The sequence below is a fragment of the Macaca nemestrina genome, chromosome 13 (assembly GCF_043159975.1).
Source record: "Macaca nemestrina isolate mMacNem1 chromosome 13, mMacNem.hap1, whole genome shotgun sequence".
In the NCBI taxonomy this organism is placed as follows: domain Eukaryota; kingdom Metazoa; phylum Chordata; class Mammalia; order Primates; family Cercopithecidae; genus Macaca; species Macaca nemestrina.
Genome location: NC_092137.1, coordinates 12,679,776 through 12,704,749, shown reverse-complemented (window position 1 = coordinate 12,704,749; position 24,974 = coordinate 12,679,776). Strand labels below are relative to the sequence as shown.

Sequence of the window (24,974 nt, the reverse complement as noted above, 5' to 3'; positions counted from 1 at the left end):
TATGAGGGGCTTTTCCCTCTTTGACTGGGCATTTCTCCTTCCTGCCATCGTGTGAGAAAGGACATGTTACTTTCCCTTTCCACCATGATTGTAAGTTTCCTGTGGCCTCCCCAGCAATACTGAACTGTGAGTCAATTAAACCTCTTTCCTTTATAAATTACCTAGTCTTGGGTATGTGTTTACTAGCGTCATGAGAAGGAACTAGTACATTATCCAAACTAGTTTCATCTTTTAAGTGAGTGTGTCCCTTGCCCTCAGCAGGAGATGTTTGCTTAAAACTAAACCAGTACCTTCCACACTGTAGTTTTTTAACTGCTAAAGTCCAGGGAGCATTAACCAATTTATGCATTCTGCCCAAAGAGCGGGAGAATGAAGAGTGGGTCCTGAGAACTGGAGGTTCCTTCAATGCAAAGAAAGTTTCTGGGAGTCTGAGCTCAAGCCTGCATTGGTATGTAGAATGGAAAGCTGTCATCAGTTTCCTTTGTCATGTCCCATTTTGTTCAGAGGCCTTTATAGCAACAACCAGTGAGTTTATTGGCATCTGAGGCCCTAATCTCTGACAAGTGAGGCTGCAATATGGAACTGCAGATTGACAGCTGAAGGGAAGCTGGCATGTGGTAAGAGAGGGGCCTATCTATCTTTTTTGGTGATGGGACTGAAAACTCCAAAATATGAAATCCTCCCTACCATGGCCCCCCCCATGAAATGTTTAATCTATATCTGAATCTATTACTTTTCATATGTTTCTCTGTAGCCCTGCCATTTGAGAGATCTGCAAATAAAATTACTGATGGCGAAGGACTGTGTCTCTTAAAGAAAGGAGAAAGGAACTCATATATTTGATGAGTATCTAAAGGTACTTATATTTTTGCATTTATATATTCCAGAAATCCCATGAGAAAAGCATTATTATGATCATTTTATAGATAAATTAACTGAGCTTATGAGATGCTAAATAACAGCTAGTAAACTATGGAATTAGTATTTGAATATAGCTAACTCATTCCCAACACCTTGCCCTTCCCATGCCATGAAACCTCAGCCCTGCAGCTGAGAAAAAGTGAAGAAAATTCGGTTCTGCGGTGACTTGGAGTGAAGTGGTTTCCATAAGAAAGTCTTCTCCTTCTGGGAGTTTAAGAACAAGGACCAGGATCCAGTCTGCCTGATGCATTTTATTATCCCGAGGAGGTTGCTTTGCTCCCCTGGGCCTTCATGTTCTAATTTCGCCAGTGCAAATAGCAACACCTTTCCTGCCCACCACACTAGGTTGTTTGGAATTACAGGGAATGCGTTTCAGGTAGAAGTAAACGCCAGCATGATCGCGTGGTTATTGTTGCTGATGTCATTTGTTTTTGCAGAGAACTGAATAGGTTTATTCTGGAGGTGATAATTGGGAAGGTCTGTCCCCATGCCGCCAGGCACCATGGCCAGCCGAGCAGAGTGCTTTGACTTGAGAATTTCATGAGCAAGGCAGAATAAGCCACTCAGCTTCTGTGCAAGCAAAGCCAAGCAACAGCATTAATTAATGTGGATAAGAAGAGACAGGCCCTTGTTTGTAATTAGGAGACTCTGTGGACCTTGTTTTCTTCTCCAGTCTCTCTTAAACGTGATGAGAGCTGTGACTTCCATGGGGTGAGTAGTTGCCCACCTCTCCACCTCCCTCTCCTCAGCCAGCTGATTTCCAGCCCTGGGATCTGGGGTACAGGAAGATCAGGTTTACATCCTAATCCCTAGGAAACTTCGCCTCAGCTCACTCAGTTCATTTCAACCAAAAGGTGAAAGGAAACTAAGAGTTAGCTGATGCCAAAAAAGGCAATCAGACCAACACAAGCCAGAACTGAGTTATGTCACTCTGGGCTTTCTGCACCGTTGCCGCCATTAACACCTGGAAGGCCTTTGATTCTCACATTAGCAAAACATGCCATAAAGCATGAGCTTCCCTTCTTCCCACAGAAACACTGGCCCCTTTGCAAGGGGGGAGGTGGGGCAGTGTCACAAAGGCAGCTTTCAGCCCTAAAAGGCTTTCCTGATTAGGCCTCTGAGGAGAGACTTCCACGAAGTCTTCTCACAGGAATTTGCAGCCTGTTACAGCCCAGATTTCCAGCAGCTTCTAAAGGAAGGACTCTTGGAATGTCTGAGCCCAAAAGGACAGTGCAGATTAGTTGGTCAAATCACCTTCTTTTATAGAGATGAAAATGGATGCCTCAGGTGAAGAATTTAATTTTCAGTATGAATTTTTCTGACCACCTTGTGTCAAACAGGATGCAAAATGTTGAGGATGCAATGATCTCTAACTTCATCTCACTCAGAAGCGGAGACTGTCTATCACGTGCAAGATGCAGGGAACGTTTACTAACTACCACCAAATACAGCAGAGCTGTGAATATAACGACAGCTGCAGGTTCCTTGTTAGGAAGTGCAAAATAGGATTACACACACGCACGCGCACGCACGCACACACACACACGCTGTCTATACAAATAGCTAAGGTAGCCAAATAATAAAATACCTACCTTTCAAAATAGCTACACATTTAACATTCAATCATGTGTAAAGTATATTAATTTTTCTCTGCTCATTTCCCGATGCAAGTTTATTTGAACTCATCCTGTCGCCTCAGTGTTATGTCTTCCTCGTCAATCAAAGCGCTCTTTGAGTCACCTAGTGCATCTCATCTTTATTTCTATTTGGGTTTGAGAGGCAGCTCTTCTTGAATATTTATAAAAGGTTGTCACGGAAGTTTTTTCCCAAGTCACCAGTTTCTATTTACTATTCATGATCTTTGCGACATGCATCTCTTACCCAATTGAATTCCTAAACTGGTTTTGATATCCTTGTTTGTGACAACGTGCAAGAAATGAACTTGGGAGGTCGTCACCAACTCCCAATCCCCAGAGAAATAATTATACCTACATTACATTTCTTTGCCCCCTTTGTTAATAATCCCATTAAGAGACTTCTATGGAGATCCAATACCAATGTTTATTGAGGTTGCTTCATGTTAAGTCTCTTCTCCAAATACTAATCTGATTTGAAAAGTAAAATATTGGGAAAAGTCCTCTATAGTAGATTTTATACAGAACTAAATATATTTCAACTCTTTATTCTCAAAACGATGTGTTTTTTTGGGGAAGACAGTTTTCCTTTTAATCCGACCTTTATGGCATAGGTGGAAAGGTAATGCGGTAGTCCCTCCATTTCTGTGGGGAATATGTTCTATGGAATATGTTCTAAGACCCCCACTGGATGCCTGAAACTGCAGATGGAACTGAACCCTATACATACTACACTTTTTCCTGCACCTATGATAAAGTTTAACTCATAAATTAGGCACAGTAAGAGATTAACAACAATAATAAAATGGAACCTTGATCACAATATGCCAGTTCCATTACTGCTGCACTCTGATCCTATTATTAAGCAAAACAAGGTTTCTTGGACACAAGTACTGCAATACCAGGACAATGATTCTGAGAGCTGGGATGGCTACTCATTGACTCACAGGCCAGGAGCAAATGCAACTTGGACACAGTGGACAGAGGGATGAATCAAGTGCTGGGCAGGAGAGAGCAAGGCAGCACACGGTTTCATCATGCTACTCACAATGGCACACAATTTACAACATGAATTCTTTCTGAAATTTTCCATTTAATGTTTCCAGACTGCAGTTAACCATAGGTAACTGGAAAGTGAAACTGGAAAGTGAAACTGTGGTTAAGGAGGAACTACTGTGTGGAGGAGAGTGTGAGTGACTTTTTCTAGAAGAAAGGGGATGAGTTAAGAAACTTTCCAAGGAGGAAGTGATACCTGAGGGTGAGTTAGAAGGACTATAGGTCATGGTGCTAAGCAAATGAAGTTGGAAGCACCCCTCATACAAATGTACTATGGGGATATGTTAAGAACCATGGAATATCTGAGATTTTCTTTTCCTTGCAACCTAACAAGTTAGCTGTTGTAGGTTCATGAGTGCTGGCAGAAGAAATGAGACTCCTGGACCAGAGACAAAGGACCATTGTTTACAACACAGACAACAGCATAAACTTCATGGTTGCATTGGTTCGTCTTGTTCCAAGTTCTAATGGAGACAACACAAAAGTGAGCCCAGGTGAATGCTGCATGCACAGGTGTGCATCACAGATGAGGTGCTCCAATCTCATGAACTCAAATCTTTTATACTAGATTGCAAGCAAACTTGTGGAAATTTTTTTCCAGAAGGAAGACATTATCTTTCTTTTACCTGGCACTTAACACACTTACCCTCTATTCTAGAGGATGACGCTATCTATATCTTCCAAGGCTTCTTGCTATACAAACATCCTTGAAAATACAGTTACCTTTTAGTGCTTCTGCTTGCAATACCTTCAGAAATGTGAAAACCCAATGGAGAACTGACTCCCAATAGGAAACGCAAATATATGTGAAATGACTTACTTGAAGTCACAAAGCCAACCAGACCTGTTCACAGGCTATGTAATGCACACACACTCTACTCCCGGCCTTTCCTGCTGACATCATTCTTCTGTGGGATGGCTCCCCTAGATAGCGTGCAAGCCCGAGGAGTCACACAGTGAGGGAAAAGTCCATGTGGCAGGCAGACTTCTAAAGTGGCCCTCAATGCCCCACATCCTTGTACACTCCTTTCCCCTTGAGTGTAGGAGCAATAGGAAGGGAATCTCTTCTATAACTAGATCAGTTATATGGCAAAGGTGAAAAGATTTTGAAAATGTAATTAAAGGCCCTAATCAATTGATTTTGAGGTAGTCTAAGAAAGATTATCCTGAGTGAGTCTGATGTAATCAGGCGAGCCTTTTAAGACAGGCGCCTTGTTGTGGAAAGAACCACATGACAGAATGGCAGGTAGGTGTCTTCTAGAAGCTGAGGACTTCTGTCTCACAACCACAAGGAATTGAATTCTGCAAACAAACAGTGAGCTTCGAAGAAGATGCCAAGCCTCAGATGAGTTCACAGTCCTAGTATAGACACCTTGATTGTCTGAGCAGAGAACCTAGTTACGCTGTACCTAGACTTCTGACCCACAGAAGCTGTAAGATAAGAAATCTGTATTGTTTTAAGTTACTAAATCTGTGTACATTTTTATATACAACTAATGCACCGCAAGATTGACTTCTAGTTGTTGTATGTTTCTTATCTATGCTTCTATAAGATAGCAGAATGAAGACACACATATTTATTGAGCACTATTACTTGTTTTTATTCATCTTTCTTAAATATGTGTATAGCTTCTATTAATTTCAATGTTTAATATTAGAAGTGTTTTGCTCTTTATTTAGAAGTTTGATGATGTTTTTGTGACTAGAAATATGCTGCAGGAACTTAAGTCCTCTTTATATCAATTAGCCTGTGGTAAAATTGGTTTCATTATACATCATTTAGCTTGAAGTCCCAGTTTTCAAGAACCTACTAGATCTGACTTTTAGAACTATATTAATATTTTGCATACCCAAATATAATTAATAAGAATGGAGGAAAAAAACTCCAAATGGAATGCGAACAGAAACAAATTAACCAAACTACATTTCAAGTTAATAACATAACCACACTAAAGGAAAAAAGAAAAAAAGAAACGTCACGTTTGAGAACATGTTTCTCTAGTTAGTAAGTCCTCTGCATTAGAAGTTGGCAAATCTTCCTTGTAAAGGGTCAGATACTTAAAATTTCTGGCTCTGTGAGCTATATGATCTGTATTCCAAATATTCCGCCTTTGGATCCGGAAATCAGCTACAGATAATATGTAAATGGATGGGAGAGTGGCACTGTGTTCCAATCTAACTTTATGCATGACATTGAAATTTGAATTTCATATAAGTTCCGTATGCCACAAAATTTTATTCTTCTTTGGGTTTTTTTTTCCAACCATTTAAAAAATGTAAAAGTTATTCTTAGCTCATGGGCAATATAAAAACAGGGATGTGCCAGATTTGGCCTGTGAACCACTGTTTGCTGACCTTGCATTCCTCAGTGATTGAACAAGTCTAAATTCAGCTTTTTACTGTCTCCAATGTATATTTTATTTTTTGATATCATATTGTAGTTTAATTACATTTTCCCCCTAACTCTGCCAGCTCCTTTAAAAACTTATCTTCCACTTGACCAACACAAATTCTGTCTTACTTCATAGCAACAAATTTTTTATATACTGAGAACACAAAGCAGATGCATTCTATTTTTTTCTGCCATTTGTAGTGAATTATTTTGCTTTTCTCTGAATCTTTATTGCTATGTCTCACCTTGTCATGTGTCAGAATGTTTTCATACAGCCCATGTTGTTTTCTGTTGTTCTTTTCTAGTTTTTTCTTATATGAGATAAGACATGTACATGTCTGCTGTTTGCCAACAGATAGTGTGTATTCACTTTGATCTTTTTATTATTCATCTGGGTACCACCTTAATGTCTCCTCACAACTTAAACTATGTAATAAGCATGGTCCCTAGCCAAATGTCTAGTGTGTGGTAGACCTTTATCTTGCACTGCTTTGTGGGAAGGTGGATATTTTTTCTCATTCCCTCAATATGGTTCTTTACTCATCAGAAATTTTTTGTCCTCCTATCCTAGCATCTGTATATTTGAAACAATCTGTACTTTTTCTTGTTCTTATCAAGGTGGGGCATATAAAAACGCACTATTCATAGCATTCTGCTTCTAATTCTCTGCCTGTCCTTGATGGAGAGAGGGTTGGAGAGTGGAGGTGGCCAGCAGCATTTTCCAGACTCTCTTTTTTCTAGTTAGAATGCTCTGTTTCAGAGGTTTAGGTGGGAGTCAATCACCAGTCCTTTTCCCAAGCTCATTCCTGCCGTAGTTAAGGACAATTCCTTCAGAGACTGGCCTGTCATTCATCAAAATCCTCACTACTACTAATACTACACCTTTACTATTTTAAAAAGTTTTCATAGGTGTGGGTTCAGAGACACTAAGTAATTTGCCTAAGATTTTGCAACAAGAATTGGAAAAAGGATTTAAGTCCCCTTCTACCTAAATTTGAAAGTATGCTGCTTCCATAGGGACCCTGCCTCCACAAAGGTTAGGCCACCAAGAAGTCATTAACCGGCAAATAGAAAAGTAACATAAAAATGCATAGTGTGGTATTATTAAAAAAATGAAAAAATAATTCATCAATGGAATGGAAGATCAATTGTACTCAATGTGTTTTGAGTTGGGTTGGGGGGATTGTCTTATTTCATCTATGATCCTCTAGTAGACATTGGCATGAAGACACAGCTTAAAAAAGAGGCTGCTATTGTCACAATTCCAAGTTCTATAGCCTCTTGATTTATAAGTCTGAGGCAGTTTGGAGAATACAGGCACCCATGATGCATATTGTAATCCATAAATTAGTGAGTGATTAAAATCTTACTAAGGCAAACACACAGTCACAAATCTAAATGATGCACAATTATTGCCAGCCATAGCCAGCAGATGTATAGAAATAATTGGCTTTTAATGCTCATTAGTCAGTTTTATTACAAATAATGCATTTGCATGAAGTTTGTAAATTTATGCTCCAGTGGGAAGATATGGTGACTGCACAGTACAAACAGGCAAAGCAATTACAAAAAGTGCATCCAAAATTTATTAATTGTTCAAAGTTACATTTATTTATATGTTTGCTTCTAACCTTGCCTCATTCCAAAACAAAATAATTTCTTATATTTGAAGAAATATAGCCATTATATGAATATTTAATTGGAGAAAATATGGAGAAAGGAAAATGAAGGTCAGAAAATATAATAAATCAGCAGTGAAGTTAGTGTGCAAGATGAATGTCAGAACATTCTATATGCGTGATAAAAACGTAATGCAAAGCCACCTCTGTATTCATTAACATTCAAAATAAAAGAATGAAAACTGATTTGTGTATGTTTCATAGTGTTTATAACAGAAGAATTAACAACAACGAACAAGTCTTTCTCAAAGGAAATATAACCTTAGTTGGTAAAATAACCAGAGAAAAATTTACCTTATAATTGATCATATGAGTGATATGACCATAAAAAGAAACTAACATTTAGTAATATCTCCAAAGCAAATGCAATCAGACTTCTCTCTGATAATGTTCCAGTGCATAGACTGATAACCTTCCACCAAATTGCACTTAAATAAAAATTAGGCACTTGAAGTGGGGAATTAACCCCCCTTTCATACCCCTCTCCCTGCCGTATTCATACATACTTCCTGGCCAGTCATCCTTCCAACCTATCCTTATTTTAATTTTAGTTGGATACAAAATTTAGTGCTTATTTTATTATGGCCATGTAAATGCTAGGCACGATTGACAGACACAGGACACTTGAATGAATTTTCTTACACAAATTTGTGTTTCTTAAAGTTGTCTGATTTCTTTTTTTCTATTAATTATTACTAATTCATCCCCAAATTCTTCCCCAGAAATAAAATCTCCTCATAATACAGTGGAGTGTATCCAATCTTAGGAAAGTTTCATCTGCTTGAAGACGTCCCTTCCAGAGGCTTCTATCCGTCCAGAATGGTAGCCCACTGAGCCTGGAGCACAGCTGCCTAACATCTCCCCTCACTGTCCTGTGGAGATCCCCCAGATCTTTTGTGTTGAATTCCTAGTTTAATCAATCTCATGTTTTTTAGTGTCTTCCTTTTTTTTTTTCTTTTCTTTTTTTTTTTTTTTTTTTTTTGTAAGTTGCCTCCTTGAATAGCTATCTAGAAAAGTGCATATGGCAGATAATTTTTTGGGCCTGTGAACATCTAAAAATGACTATTCCATAGGCATGCATAATGGATGATCTAGGTGCTACAGAACACTGATTAGAAAGGATTCTCTTTCAGAACTTTCGAGGAGTTGCCACTTCTGCTTCTACTTCATTGTGCCTGGGACTCCTATTTTCCTCCTACTGGGAACACAGTATCATATAGCGAACCTACTTTGTGCATAGACTTCTTCCTGGAGATGTGAACTCCATCCTCTCTCCATCTCTGAGCCGGTGCTTCAGCTGTGTTTTCACTGTTCCAATGTTCTTTCAGGCCTGCAGCTTTTAGCTGGTATAATATTTGTTGAGATCATTCCTGTAGTTACTGGCCCACTCCTTCACCTGCATTTCTGTTAGGTGGGCTCATTGGTTTTTGGCAGTTTTTTTGTGGAATCCTGTGCCAAGCGGCCAACACTCTGTAAGGCTTCAGACAATGGGGCGTTCTGACACCCTGTAGGCAGGTAAGTAAAATACACACCTGAAATGTCTGTCAGTTTCTCTCAGTGAATTGCTGGCATTTGTGATGTGGAAGGGGCCCACTTGGTCAGCTGTTACCAAGTGGCCAGTTTGGTCTTCAAACTCAGTATGGGCCTCGACATTTGACATTGACACGCAGTGGCAACACTAGCTAGCTTAGCCTTGGTCAGTGAGAGATGCTGCCATGGGGTGCATGTGGAGGCTCTCCATCACTGTCACTGCTTTGGCCATATGTCCCTGTGCTAACACTGGTCTATGACAAAATCTGGCTGACATTCTGTCTACTGGGTGTTCAGTACTGCTTCTCTGGTGGATGCTCTGTGGTGGGTGTTAACATGTGACTCCAAGATCTTCATAAACCATTCCCACTCCAAAGGCCTCCATCCCACCCCTCCTTGTCCTTCTCATTGCAAAATTTATTTATTTTTTCAGACTGGCCAGGCTGTTTGCTGCTGCCTATGAATCTGCATAGTCTCACGTTAAAACACCTCTTTCCACAAATGCACAACTGGGTGCTCTTCCCAAAGTGGATTTCCCCTCACCACTGTCTTTCAAGGCTGCCTCCAAGAAAGCTGTTATTTCTGACGTGGGCCACATTCAGAGCCAGCCCATCTGTGAACCAAGCTCCCGCTCTTTCCCTCTTCAAAAGCTGGCACAAGAGATCACACCATGTGGCACTGGTGCATGATGAGGGAGAGTGCTGGGGTATCAGCAGTGGGTGGCATGAGATCAGCATTCCCTTTGCATGCAGCTTGCTCTGCCCCTGGTCCTGCCCATACTCTACTTCATTTTCACACTATTGTTGCCAGGTGCGTCTAATTTTATAACACGGTGTGTTCCGACAGAATCTAGGTCATTGTGGGCAGTTCATCATGCAGGGTCAAAAAAGTCCCATGCATAGATGTTCCACTTTTATTGGGGTTGGTGGCATGCCAGCAGTTGTTTTTCAAAAGTTGTTGTCATTGACTCTCCATGGTCTCTTTATTCCACCACTAATATCTTTAATATCTTAGGATCTGCTGGGTCATATGGCATCATTTAGATAGTTATGAATGAAACTCATTTTTACATACCCTGGAATGCAGTATTATTTTTAATTTACTGTCTTCGATTGATGGGGAGAACAGTTTCAGAAGGGCCTGAGAAAACAGCAGATATTGCAGACTTACAGTTGGTTAGATATTGGCCTTGAACTCTAGTTAGTTAGCTCTATTTAGTTAGTCCCCCCCCAAAACTGGGGCCATAGTGACTTTTGGAGTTTCCCATATCACTGCCAGTTTGAGTTTTCCTATTCTCCAAGTATAAAGTTACCTCAGTTACCTGTCTACCTGGATTTTGACAATGAAGTGCCACTGCCTGGTTTCAATAGGGATCTTAGTATTCTTATCATTATCAGTGACCCTAGCTCTGTAATAATGCCATTTCCTACGGTCAACTCCACCTACAAAGGACAGCCACCAATGAACTTCTTGGTGAGGCTGGTTCCCCTCTCACCAGAACACCTCTTGTTTTCTCTGGGGATTTCCCATGAAATATAACCACATGGTGGGCTTTTCGTACATTGTATATCCTCCCTAGAATGCTCACTCCCTAGCTTTTTATCCCATTCTCCACCATCAGACACAGAGGTCCCAACATGTAGACCTCCTTTACTCTGGCCATCACTTTTTCCATGCTCCTAGGAACTAGTGTGCATGCTCCTAAGACCCAGATTGCATCATCTCCTAGGGTTTTTTGCTAAGTTTTAAATCCTGTACCTTCGGAGAGTGCTCCCAAATTCACTAAACCACTGGCAGATAACATCCTTTATTCACTCTTAGGCTCCAGCCTCCTCGATCAGTCCCACACCTGCTCTCCTGGACCCTGCTGGTCTATGTTAGCAGGGTTTTTTTTTTTAACTCCTTTGGGATGTAATTCCTTTCCTTTCTTACCAGGCCCAGCATACTCAGGGCTGGGTTATGCTGCAATTTACCTTAGTTATTAGCCTAATGGCCAGGAAGAAGGCGGGGAAAGATCCTGAGTGGGGTGCCTGCTCTCTTTTGGGGGAGTAACCTCTGAGTGGGTTAAAATGGAGTGAAAGTCTGCTTCTATAGGCTCAGAGATGTGGGAGAATCGAGGAATTCAGAATTTTTCAGGTCATCAACCAAGTCTTTTTTCCATGTTTCAGGGGCCCATTCATCCCAATCAGGGTCTTCACCTAGATAAGAATGGCTTTCTTATGAGTACATTATTCTTTCTAGTTCAGCTATCATGACAATTAAGTTGTGGAACTTTTCTCCAACTTTCTTCCCTGCTTTTAAAGGAGAGGAGAGACTTTTTATAGAGTACTATATAAAAGTTTTGGCTTTTGGCTTTGGCTTTCACACTTAATCTTATTTTTGTTTTTTCTAGAGCTTAAATAGAGTTTAACAATAGTCATACAACCTCTTTGTCCTTATAGTCCCTATCCCTCCCATAATTTTCAAATACATTGAAAAGCATCCATTGCCCCAGTGAGCGCATACCCTTCCACTGGTGTAGCTTCCTAGCTCACATTCGTGAAAGTTTTACCAAGCAGTTCCCACCTTGCACCAGGACTAGCTGTGCTCCACCAACCATAAGTGACTGCATCTTAATCACTGGCTGGGTGGTGAGTCATCCAGCTCCAAAATCCCATCTTAGCCCCACTTGCATTAATGACACCATCTATGTTCACCAGGATGCAGACTCTGAGATGAAGTTTAATATTCAGAGTGTTCTTGTAATCAATCTCCATGGAAGGAAAGCATAGAAAGTGGGACTGGACAAAAGGAAACGCTGAACTATTATGCGGACACAGCCTCAGCCAGTTTCATGGAGAGTTCTGGAACTAAGATGGCCCCAATTCCCCTGCACTGGGCTGCAGTGGCTGGGCCTTCATAGCTCCTGCATCCATCAGTCATGGATGTGGGTCACATGTGGAAGGGCATGACCTTGGGCAAGCTGGTTTGCTGCAGCTGAGAAAAATCACTGGAAGGGCTAGCAGCTGGAACCTGCCTCCTAATAGCTCTACCAAGGGCTGGTGAGAAGAGGGGGGCAGGATTTTCCCTTCGTAGGGGATAAGGGTCCTACATCTTTATGGGTCCTGTGCCCTGACTCTGCCAAAGCAAGATGTAAGCAAGAAATTAGGATTCCTTTTTATCTTCTACAGCACTAGTCCTTTCCCTGCTATTAGGAAAGAATTATAATCTCATTCTGAGATGCTTCCTAAAGATTCTAATAAATCCCAGAATAATTATCAATGCACCTTAAAAGTATCTCTAAGTGTAAGAAGGGAATACAGAAACTAAAGTATTAATTCTCTAGAACATAGAGGAATAATTTCAAAATGAGTCAGTCAATAAAAATTATTGTCTATAATGTGCTAGATACTATGCCAGGTGGCAGTGATTCCAAGATATATGCTCCAAATCCAGTAGGAGAAACAAGACAAAAACGCATTTGACATGAATATTGTTCAATACAGACTATAATTAAATAATGTCCCCATTAGAGTGAGAGCTCAGAAAGGACAGCTTCCCAGGAAAGCTTCACAAAAAAAAGGACCTCGGAACTGAGGTATCTGACACCTTGCACTCATTCAAGGAATATTTGGTGAATAAATTATGGGTGGAATATTAATAGGCAGCAGAAATAATGGTGGATGGGAGAATTCCAAGCAGACCTCGGAGGCCTTGAAATGTTTCCCTGTATAGAAAGCAGTAGGTAGTCGGTATGAATATTTATTAGGTAAGGCTAGAAATATAGGATGATGTCATGTTGCTTTGAATTCTCTTAGAAGGAGTACTGACAATATTCTGTGGACAGTGGGAGAAGGTGTGGGATTCTGAATGGTTTTTGAGCTAGTGAACAGCTGACACATGAGCAGTTTATAGAATGGTTTCTCTGTGGAAGTCAGGGGAATGGACTGGGTAAGGAAGAACTAAGGGAAGATGACAACGAAGGTGCTATTGCAGTGGCCTGGGTAGGTGGCAGTGAGGCCTCAGGTATGATACGGCTGTCCACGTGAGGGAGCATCTTCATGAGGATAAGCTCATCACCAACTGTCACATAATAAATCAACTGCTGAAGGAGCAGTGCTGGCAATGTTTCTGCCTCCAGAACAGGACATGTCACCTCAAAATGCAGTGTCTCGGTTAATAACAAGAGATCCATCGTCTCAATGAATGACGAGAGTTTGGAAGGGTATTCCAAACTCTTTCATGGAAATAAAAAAAAGTTTTAAATTCTACATAATTATTTGTTTATTCTATTTTGAAGGAAATGTCATCATTTAAATATATGTTTGTTGTCACCCCTTAACAAACTCTTCAAACTCTGGCCAAAATACCCATTACACAACAGAGAGTACATTTTTCTTTCTGTGGTCCCTGCATTGTATTCAAACTTCGATCTACCATTTTCTCACATTATGTTTTCACAACTTTCAGGATGCCTTCTAGATAATCCAAATAGATTCACAGAAAGCAGATCTGTTCTTCCTGTCAGTGTGGCCTCAGGCAATGCCCAGGAGTAAAAGGGCATTAGCAGTTATTACTTTGATGACATCACCAGTAATTTGCCTCATTCACTTTCTAACATGTTGTAATTTTGCTTTGAAAATGCTGCATGTAATAAAGTTATTGGCAAGGGTTTTGAACCACTACATCTCAAGTCAGCTTACAGTTTAACTCTTCTAGCACTGATAATTTCCTGCTGGCCTGCAGCTTGAGAGAATGCCCATGGCATCTGAGGATCGTGCATATGTGCAGATACTATTTCACTGTTTTCATGGCTTCAAATTATGGCAGCCTCTCATCAACACACAGTCATCTGCAAAATGATGAAGTGTGAAGCAATAATTGGGTAGCAAGAAGAACACACGATTTTGAGTTAGAAGATCTGTATCAAGTCATAGGTCTTGGCCAAGTTACTTACAGTCTTAGAGTCTCAACTCCCATCTTTCCACTGATGAGGGGAATCACCCAAGAGCACATACCTAAAGGGGATTTATCAAATTAATAAAAATATAACAATATGGTAAGGTGCAAAAATTATGAGTATGTTGCTCTGTAAATTTCATGAAAGGAGCAAACCCATGAAAATTACAACAGAAATTAGAAGCTGAAACATTACCTGGACCCAGGGGTATCCTCTTTTCCCATTCCAGTTATTATGCCAGCTTTCCTAAAATAACCTGGATTCTTACTTAAATTATTATAGTTAGATTTGGCCATTTCTTCATGTAAATGAAGTTGTACTCTATATACTCACTTGGGTTACTAGTATTCTTTTACTCAACATTCTGTCTGTTAGTTTTATCCTTGATGTCTCACATAGCAATAGTTAAAACCTTGTTGATGCACCATAGTATTACTGTATGTGATTTTGCAACAATGAATCTATTGTATCCTGGGAGGTTATGTCTGTTGTTTCCATTTAAAAGCTATTATGAAAAATGCTTCTAAGAGTGTCCTTGTGCCACTTTTTTTTTTGGTGTATATGTGTGTGCATTTCCTTGGGGCGAATTTCTAAAAGGGAAATTGCTCAATCATCAGGTATGCCTATGTTTACTTTCAGTAGATAGTACCACAAGTTTTTTTTTTTTTTTTTAGACGGAGTCTACCTCTGTCACCACTGCAACTTCTGGCTCCCGGGTTCAAGTGATTCTCCTGCCTCAGTATCCCAAGTAGCTGGCACTACAGGGACACGCCACCACGCCCAGCTAAGTTTTGTATTTTTAGTAGAGACGGGGTTTCACCATGTTGGCTGGGGAGGTCTCGCTCTCTTGACCTCATGAGCAGCCCGCCTCAGCCTCCCAAAGTACTGGGATTACAGGTGTGAACCACCATGCTCGGCTGGTTTTCCAAATAACCTGTGCAAATTCACATTCCTACTAGCAACACATTCCCACCACCACTGGTCTTGATAAGTTTGTTGTTTGTTTTTGTCTTTTTTCTTTTTTTAATTTGACATTTCAGATAGTGGTATCTATTTCAATTAGTGGTTTTTGAAAATTTGTGATATTGAGCAGACTTTTTTTTTTGTTTTCTGTAAAACACCTGTTCATGGCTTTTGCTCATTTTTTTTCCAATTATATTTTCTGTACTGACTTGAGGAAAAAGGAATAAACATATTTGTTTTGTATTTTTCTCATTAAATACAGCTAAAATCAAAACAAGTAGAAGGAAAAGTAACAAAAGTAAGGTAAGAATTTAATGAAATAGGCTAGGCACGGTGGCTCACGCCTGTAATCCCAGCACTTTGGGAGACCAAGGTGGGCAGATCATGAGGTCAGGAGATCAAGACCATCCTGGCTAACACAGTGAAACCCCGTCTCTACTAAAAATACAAAACATTAGCTGGGCGTGGTGGCGGCGCCTATAATCTCAGCTACTCAGGAGGCTGAGGCAGGAGAATGGCGTGAACCCGGCAGGCGGAGCTTGCAGTGAGCCGAGATCCTGCCACTGCACTCCAGCCTGCGCGACAGAGCGAGACTCCATTTCAAAAAAAAAAAGGGTGGGGAAGAAAAAAGAATGTAATGAAATAGAAAGCAGAACAAATTAGAAAAGAGAAAAAATCAAAATGGATTTTTTTGTGGAGATTAATACAATTAATACATTCCTAAAAAATTCTTCGGGAGGCTGAGGCAGGAGAATGGCGTAAACCCGGGAGGCAGAGCTTGCACTGAGCTGAGATCCGGCCACTGCACTCCAGCCCGGGCGACAGAGCCAGACTCCGTCTCAAAAAAAAAAAAAAAAAAAAAAAAAAAAAAAAAAAAAATCTTAAAGATAGAAAAAAGAAAACACAAATTTTCAATATCAGAATAAAAGATATCTGATAGTCTTTAACAGGATGGTAAGAAAATATAGGTTTCATAGATCCTAAAATCAGTAAAAGGATTATAGGTCAATAAGTAAAATAACTTTCATACTAATAAACTTATCTACATTAATACATAGCTCCCTTTTCATTTTAGCTGAGGTGTAGTATACTTTGCAATTGGATTATTGTATATTTTATTTATCCTTCATCGTTTTTGTGATAATGAACAAGTAGACTGTTTCTAGTATTTTTTTGCATATCCAATAACCAACAATTATATGTTGGTGACATAAATGGCAAATACCTTCTGCCATCCTGTAGAAAAAGCTGCATTGTCTTTTGTTGTACAACATTTTCCATTTTAAGATAGTTGATTTTATGTTCATTGTGTTTTATTTAAGAAATTCTTCATTGCCAAGCCCAAGGTCATAATGTTAACTTACAATCTGTCTTTCCAGGTGATTTAAAAGTTCATTGCTTTTTAGATTTTCATCATCTGAGAAGAATATTTACGCAGTTTGGGGTACAGGCATCTTTTTTCCCTGTGTAGAGAGCAGATTTTGCAGCACCAAGTATTGTATAATCCTTTCCCCATCTGGTTTAAATGTTACTTCCCATATTACAAGTTTCCATACATGTGCCAATCTAACTTTAGATTCCTTTTTTTTTTTTTTTTTTTTTGAGACGGAGTCTCGCTCTGTCGCCGAGGCTGGAGTGCAGTGGAGCGGTGGTGCGATCTCAGCTCACTGCAGCCTCCACCTCCCGGGTTCAAGCGATTCTCCTGCCTCAGCCTCCCGAGTTAGCTGGGACTACAGGCTTGAGCACCTGGCTAATTTTTTGTATTTTTAGTAGAGACGGGATTTCACTGTATTACCCGGAATGGTCTCCATCTCCTGACCTCATGATCCGCCCACCTCAGCCTCTCAAAGTGCAGATTCTATACCTTGTATAACTCCATTTTTCTATTTCTGAACTAATACTACACCACACTTTTAAAATTATTAGAATAAATCTTGATTTCTTTTGGCTAGGGCAAGTGCTTCCACTTTATTTTCATTCAAATAAAATGACTGTTCTTGGCTATTCTATGTATGCCTTTTGGGATCAGTTTATTAGGTTATACAAAATACTATTGGAAATTCAAAAAATAATAGTGTTATTGGAGTATAATTTATATGTTATAAAATTCACCCTTTTGATTTATAACTCTCAGTATTCTTTTAGCATATTCACAGACTTGTGCAATCATTACTTCTATTTAATTTAAAAATATTTTCCTACCCCTAAAAGAAACCCGTACCCATTAGCAGTCACACTCGATTCTACCCACCCCCTGACCCTGACAACTTCTTATTTACTTTATGCCTTTATGCATTTGCCTATTCTTCACATTTCATATAATGGAATCACAAGATACATAACTTTTTGTGCCTGGCTTCTTTCACTTAACATCATATTTTTCAAATTCTTCCATGCTGTAGTGTATGTTCATACTCTGTTCCTTTCTATTACCAGATAATATTCCACTAGGTATATGTACCACATTTTATTTATCCATTTAGTCATGTGATGGTCACTTGATTGTTTCCACTTTGGGGCTATTACGAATGATGCTGCTACGAACATTTGTTATGAGTTGCTATGAATGTACCTTTTCAAGTACCTTGGGCATACGCCTAGGAGTGGAATCGTTTGTCATATGGTGGCTATATGTCTAACTTTCTGTGTGCACCAAACTAGTTCACCTGTTGGATTGTCTCTATCAGTTGTCTTTTCTCTTAAGAATTGATCACATTTTCCTCATTCTTTTTATGCCAAGTACTTCTGGATTACAACCCAAGGCACTTGCTACCCATACGCAGAGCACATTCTGCATATCTGCATATTTAAATGGTGTGCTGGGGAGCAATGTTGGATTGGGTTGGAGACTGGATTCTCTTATATTTCTCTGAAGAGTGTGGATTATCTTTTAAGCAGATTTTAGCTTGGTTGGAATCAAGCAGGTTTCCCTTGATTGAACTCAAATAGCAAATTCTGCCTCTTGCAGTTCAGCTGGATTGTGTCCCATTTATTCATGCTTCAAGAATCAGCAAGACACTTAGGAAGTGTTTATATGCAAAAATCAGTTTCAGTTTTATTTTTGGTCTTTCTGTTTCCTGAAAAACAAAAAAAGACCTGAAAAACATGTAACCTATTTTAATACTTGTTAATGCTGAATGGTGGACAGATGCATATGACTATGCTTTTAGCTTAGTTTTTTATTAAATTAAAGCCAGTAAATACTGATTGTTTGCATCCTGAAATATAGCAGAATTTAGAAAGTAGTCAGTTTTCAATCATAATGTTGACCTTTGATTTACTTCTTAGAAAGAAAAGGCATTAACTCTTTACTATAACTAGTATTTCTAAAATTAGTAATTTTTTGTGTTTTGAATTGTTCTGATATTTCGAAGCTAAACTTCACTTTGCTGCACACATATATTGCACACACCTACATATATGTATAGATGTATATTCATGTGTATTTAATATGTATTTTAGGTAGTGTATGTGTAAATAACATATGTAATTTGCTTGCATGTACATATGCATATCTGTAGCTATACCTAAGTATGTATACACTCCTATGTATATGTGTACAAATGTGTCATATATTTGCATATATCATTTAAAAATATAATACACTATAGAATTATAGTTTTGAATTTTATTTGGATTTTTATATAGATGTTCATATGTGGCATTCATCAGTTGTTTTCTCATTGTGGTCATTTTCAGATTTGGGGTTTAACCTCATGCTGGCTTGGTAAAATGAATCTGAAAATTTTTCTTCTCTTGGCTGGAAGAATTTAAACACACTGAAGTTACATAGCATTCAAAAATGTAAAAGAAATTTTCCTCTGCAACATCTTCTTAGCATGTGCTGTGATGTGTGAGTATGGGTGTGTAGAGGCAGGGGAATTGTCCCATACTCCTTTATTTAAAAAACTGTGGGCATTTGTTCGTTTGAGTTGATGAGATCGTTTTTGAAATACATTTCTGTCCTTGATATTTTCCTGGAAATTCATCCATTTTGTGTATTCACAAACTTATTTTACACAGAAGTTAGTGATGCTACTTGGCAGCAATTGGCAATATTGTATGTGTTTTCCCTTTAACCAAATTATTTCATTTACCTTAAAATAATCCCTCCACATGTTCTCAAAAAAAGGTAATGAAAAAGCATGTTTGATAAAAATGCATTTAGCAATATAACATAGCATGATACTATTTCTGTAAGTGTTAAAAGATCTAATGGTTTCAAATATATTTCTCAAATATGAATAGATATGTTGTTCATGGACATATGTATGTTAATTTATAATTTAGTTCAACAGATATACACCAGTTCTTCACAGTGTCTGTCTCAGAGTAGAGTGAAAGGGGGAAGGCAGATGGAGAGTGTGATTAATCTGTTATGTTTTCTTTCTTTCTTTAAAAATGTCTTGAAATAAATATAACACAATGTGAAACTGTCAATTCAGGGTAATAGATATCTAGCAGTTTCTCACCTTATTCTTCATGCTAATCTGTATTTGTATTTTTTTCTCAACAAAAACTAACTAAATAAATAACCAGAAAGCAGCACATAAAAAGCCCATTCCTATTCTACCACCTACACTCATTCCTACTGCCCAGGGAGCAGTCACTGTTCACGCCGCTCCTCCAGGTCTTAGCCTATGCAAAGAGAAATATGCATTTCATCTCATTCAAAAAGATCAAGGTTTGTAGGAAACATTTGTTTCTGTTTTGTTTTTAATTTGCATTTCCTTTTTCAAAATTTAGAAAGATTTTGCATCATTGGTTTTTTAGGATTTACCTTTATACAAAAATGAACTTTTCCAATAAACCTGCCATTTTTTGATCTTCCACTGTGAACATAGGGAAATAGGAAACTTACATATTCTCTTTTCCCTCCCTACTTCCTGATATTTGTTTTAAAACATTTTTCCAGGGTCCATCAGAGTGATATAGTTGTTTTTATTCATAATGAAAAAAATCTTTTGTTTCTGTTTTAAAATATATATTTTAGGTAACCGTAATCGTCTCAATTATTTCACTTTGGTTTTATATTTAAATGGATTTAGTACTTACTGCCAGTCTTTTCATAGAAGGTCTTTCCATTCCATTAGTTCAGTTTTTTTACTATGGAAATTTCTTGTTTTCATCCGTAAGCTTTTTCAAAAAGGTTTCAGTTTCTGTATCCTAGCAATTTCTAGGATGCCTGTTGATTTCCTTTCTACCTGAATGACTATCAGGCTGTCTATAACATTCACAGATCATACACATTTCCACCCCACAAGCCTCCGCTGAAATTCCTGTATTGTCTTTTGGTAATAAGTGATGCTGTGTAGAACTTTGAATGCAATGCAACTTTTTTCCCCCCCCTCTTACAGGATTCTTTCTTCCCCCCAATAATGTTCAGGAATTTTGCCAAGATACAAACAATAGCTGATACTTGAAAAGAATATCCTCTATACCAGTAACTCACCTAAGTACATGACATATATTACCTCATTTCATTCCCATTCACGACAGACCATGAAGCTGGGATTTTTAATAGTCACACTTTGCAGATTAAAAAATCAGCCTGAGAAACCCGCCCAGAGTCACAGCTACTAAAGAATGGAGCTAAGATTCATGTCAGATCCAGGGATCTCTTTTACTCCCTTTACATGCGTGGACGTAAAAGCTTCTCATGTTTGAAGGTTTGGCAAATGTTTCATTTCAGGAAATATTTTTCTGTATCTCTGAGTGTTCTTTATCTGTTCCATTATTTTCTCTTCTCCATCTCAAGGACACAGATATTCACGTGCTGCTCCTTTGATGCATAACTTCTGTATGTGCCATTTTCATTGAAATTGTTGTCATCCTGCCATGCTTTCTAATGACAGTCTTTATGATTATTTCAATTCTCTCTTCCATAACGCAGCATTGATTTTCAACTGGCATCTTCTCTTTTCTTCACCATCTAAAGCATGTTTATTAATCTGCAGTGCTATTGCTTGATCTTCAAATATTTTCACTACTTTTGCAAATTAATTCGGTGGTATTATATTTTATATTTGTATTTTTATGTATATCAAACTGTTCATTATTTTAATAGTTTCAGTGTTTTTATAAGTTCTTCTCAGAAAGTGTTTTATGAGAATATTTATTCTATTACTTGGTGTATACCTTCTTCTAAAATAAATTCCTCTTTTCTATTTTATATGCTAGCTTTCTTTCTTTTCCTCCTCCTTCTCCTTATTTTTCCTTTTCCTTCATAGTTGTTAACAGTGCCATGACTCTTTTTTCTCATTTTACTCATCTTTGATATTAGCAGCTCTATGTGGACACTTTCTTTGTGCGTATATAGCATAAACAAATTATTCTGCTTACCTGCCTATCTTAGTGGAGCCTTATTTGTTTATTCCACTAGAGGTTCAGCTTGTGACCTGGTTACTGCTGATGTCTGTTTGCAGGTTTCTGTTTTCTTAAGGGGCTTCAGATGCAGTTGTGACTGTTTTGATTTGTTGTTTTCTGCTCAATTTCATGTAATTGTATTATTATTACAGAGTTTATTATGAGTACTCCAAGGTGTATCCTTCTTAGGTGAGTAGAGAAATTATGTTTATATTGGATTGTTCTGCTATGTAGACATCGGTTGATAGCTACTACAGTTTCACATTGCCATCCTCCTGAGCTATTCTATACTGTTATCCCTCTTCTGACCAAGCCAGAGATGGGGAACATGAGTGAAATTTATTATTTGAACAAGATGCTATAGGAAGAAAGACCATATCGAGCTCATTTTTTTTTAACCTCCTTTCACATTATTCCCTTTGTCAAGGGACAACCAAATTGCCTCAAGACTTTGTCTTATCTTGATGTTGTTTATTCCTGGAAGTAATTAGTTGTGCTCAATCTATGCCTCTATTCCCTCATCCTCGAGGTGTAGGGGAAGATTGATGAGCACTAACAGATTTTCCCTTTGTTGAAAAATTTTTCATCTATGATGTTGGGAAGAGGCTTCTATTATCAAAGAGACATTTTATAAAATTACCCAGGATGGCCTTCCAAACTGGAGAGAATTTTATGCAGTTTTGCCTATAGATGTGTTCTCACACACTTCTCACATAAGAATTTGTGTACCATTTTCTAGATTCATCTGTCTCTCTGTTTCTAGATTATCTTTTTCAAAATGAATAATAATAATTTTTGCTCCATTTATTTTTGTATTGCTCTTGGAGAATTAATTTTTAAAACAAATTTTCTCATTTCTGTTTATTTCATTAGGTTTTGGGTAGAGACATTGAGGACTCTGCTTTGTATCACTCTGTTTTCCCAGAATTCCCCATCAGTTTTCCTCCTGCCTCTAAAATCAGCTCACTCATTTCTGATTTCTGTATTTTCATTCAAAATATTCAAATAACTCCCCTTAATACGGTTTTCTCTCTTACAAGTTATAATCCATGTTTTTTTTCTTTGCTTGTTTCATTTTCATTTTGTTGTGCAACCTCTCTTCCCTGGATAGCCATCTTTCTTGCTTTCTTACTAAACATTGATTTGATCATGATGTTTTTAGCCTAACCATTCCCTCTTTATTTTTTTATAGTCTATCTTTGTTTCCTAATCATCTATTGCTGCATACAAATTAACCCGGAACTCAGTGATTTTAAAATAACAATAATCACGTTCTTATTTTTCTCGCACCTCTGCAGGATGACTGGGCATAGGTAGGTGGCCCTCACCCCATGTCTCTCATTTTGTGATAGTCAGACAGTGGATAAGGCTGTAGTTACCTGAGGGTTTTGCCCAGTCATGTGTCTGGCTGGACTGGGAAGACTCAAATATTCAGGAAAAGCAACAGCGGGAACTCCTTAGGCATCTTTCTCTATCACCAGCTGGCCTTGCCATGCTGTTTCTCCAACATGGTGATGTTAAGAGCAAGGCAGTGACAAAAGTCCTGATCAAGTTCAAGGTCGAGGGTAAATAAGCTCCACCTCTTGAGTGAGGGATGAGAAAGTTCTAGAAGAGCATGGTGTGGCCATTTCCTGAAAAAACAAACAAACAAACAAACAAAAAAAACAATTGGTCAGAGTCCTCCCTCTGCCTACAATAATCTACTTTCCATACACATTAAAAATACACTAACCCTTACCTTCAAGACTTCCTAAAGCTTTATTTCATGATGGGATCAGGCTGAGGCCTTAGAGCCAGAATTTTATCATCTCAACTAGTTCCAGGTATGATGAAGCTCCTAGGGTGCACTTCCTCAACTACAGTTCCTTGAGAGTGTCTCCTCTTGATGTAAAGACTTACTATTTTCAGATCACAAAAGAAAAGTTACCCTCCCCCTTCCCTCTCTGCACTTAACATAGGGAAGCACAACAAGCATAGGAAAACTACTATAGATGTTCCCTTTCAAAGGGGGAATGCTGTGTTGCACAGAGAAGTTGCTGGTCCATTGCTGGTCCGTAGCATTCCTGAAATCAAGCCTGGCACATGTTGTCAGTTTTGTTTTTTTTTTTTTTTTAACAGCTTTATTGATGTATAATTGATATACAAAGAACTGTAGATATTTAATATATAGAATTTGATGGGTTTGTAAGTATGTAAACACTTAGGATACCATCTCTACAATCAAGTTAATACACACATCCAACATCTCCCAATGTTTCCTTGTGTCCCTATGTTTTGAGGTCTTTTGTGTGTGCCTGTGACAAAAACACTCAACACGAGTTCTAGCCTCTCAACAAATTTTAAAGTGCATAATACCTTGTTGTTAACTATAGGAACTGTGTTGTACAGCATATCTCTAGAACTTCTTCATCTAGCTAAGATTTAAAACCCATTGAAAACCTAATTTCTGTTTTCTCCATCCCCTTAATCCCTGGCAACCACTACTGTATTCTTATTTCTGTAAGTTTTACTATTATACACATCTTATAAAAGTGGAATCTTATAGTATTTGTCCTTCTGTGACTGTTTTATTTCACTTACCATAATGTCTTGCAGTTTCATGTTGTCAGAAATAGCAGGATTTAGGATTTCCTACTTTTTTTTTAAGGCTGAATAATATTCCATTGTGTATGTATGCCACATTTCCCTCATCTATTCGTCTGTCAGTGGACATGGGTTATTTTCATATCTTGGTTCTTGTGAATAATGCTGCAATGAATATGGGAGTTCAGATATCTCTTCAAGATCCTGATTTCAATTCTTTGGAATATGTAACCAGATGGAAGATTATTAGATCATATGGTAGTTCTATTTTTAATTTTTGAGAAACTTTATCACTGTTTTCCTTAGTGGCTATACCATTTTGCACTCCCATCAACAGCATACGAGGGTTCCAAAATTTCCACATCTGCACAAACACTTGTTAACTTCTGTTTCTTATTTTGAAATTAGCCATACTAACAGGTGTGAGGTAATATGTCATTGTGGTTTTGACTTTCATCTCCCTGAAATTTCTGATTTCAAAATATATTAAAAGCTCCAGAAATTAGTCTGATACTAGCGTAAAGACAGACATGTAGATGCATGGAACAGAACAGGGAGTCCAGAAATAAATCCATGCATATATGATTTGGCCTTGGTACCTTTTTGATGAAGGTACCAAGAATATACAATGGAGAATGGATAGTCTCTAACAAATAGTGCTGGGAACACTGTATATCCTCATGTAAAAAAATAAAATTGAACCATCACATTATACTATACACAAAAACCAACTCAAAATGTTTTAAAGACTTAAATGCAAGACCTGAAACTGTAAAACCTAAAACAAACAAACAAACAAACAAGAAAAACCCACAGGAGGCCAGGGGCTGTGGCTCAAGCCTGTAATCCCAACACTTTGGGAGGCCGAGATGGGTGGATCACTTGAGATCAGCAGTTCGAGACCAGCCTGT

General features: G+C 38.4%; 1 long non-coding RNA gene across 1 annotated transcript; it reads left to right on the top strand.

Moving 5' to 3' along the window:
* The first annotated feature begins 265 nt into the window (after nt 1-265).
* On the top strand, nt 266-7,820 carry LOC105486468 (uncharacterized). Its single transcript, XR_011611461.1, has 4 exons — nt 266-448; nt 755-856; nt 1,359-1,632; nt 2,262-7,820. It is a non-coding gene; the product is annotated as an uncharacterized lncRNA (long non-coding RNA).
* The last annotated feature ends 17,154 nt before the right edge of the window (nt 7,821-24,974 follow it).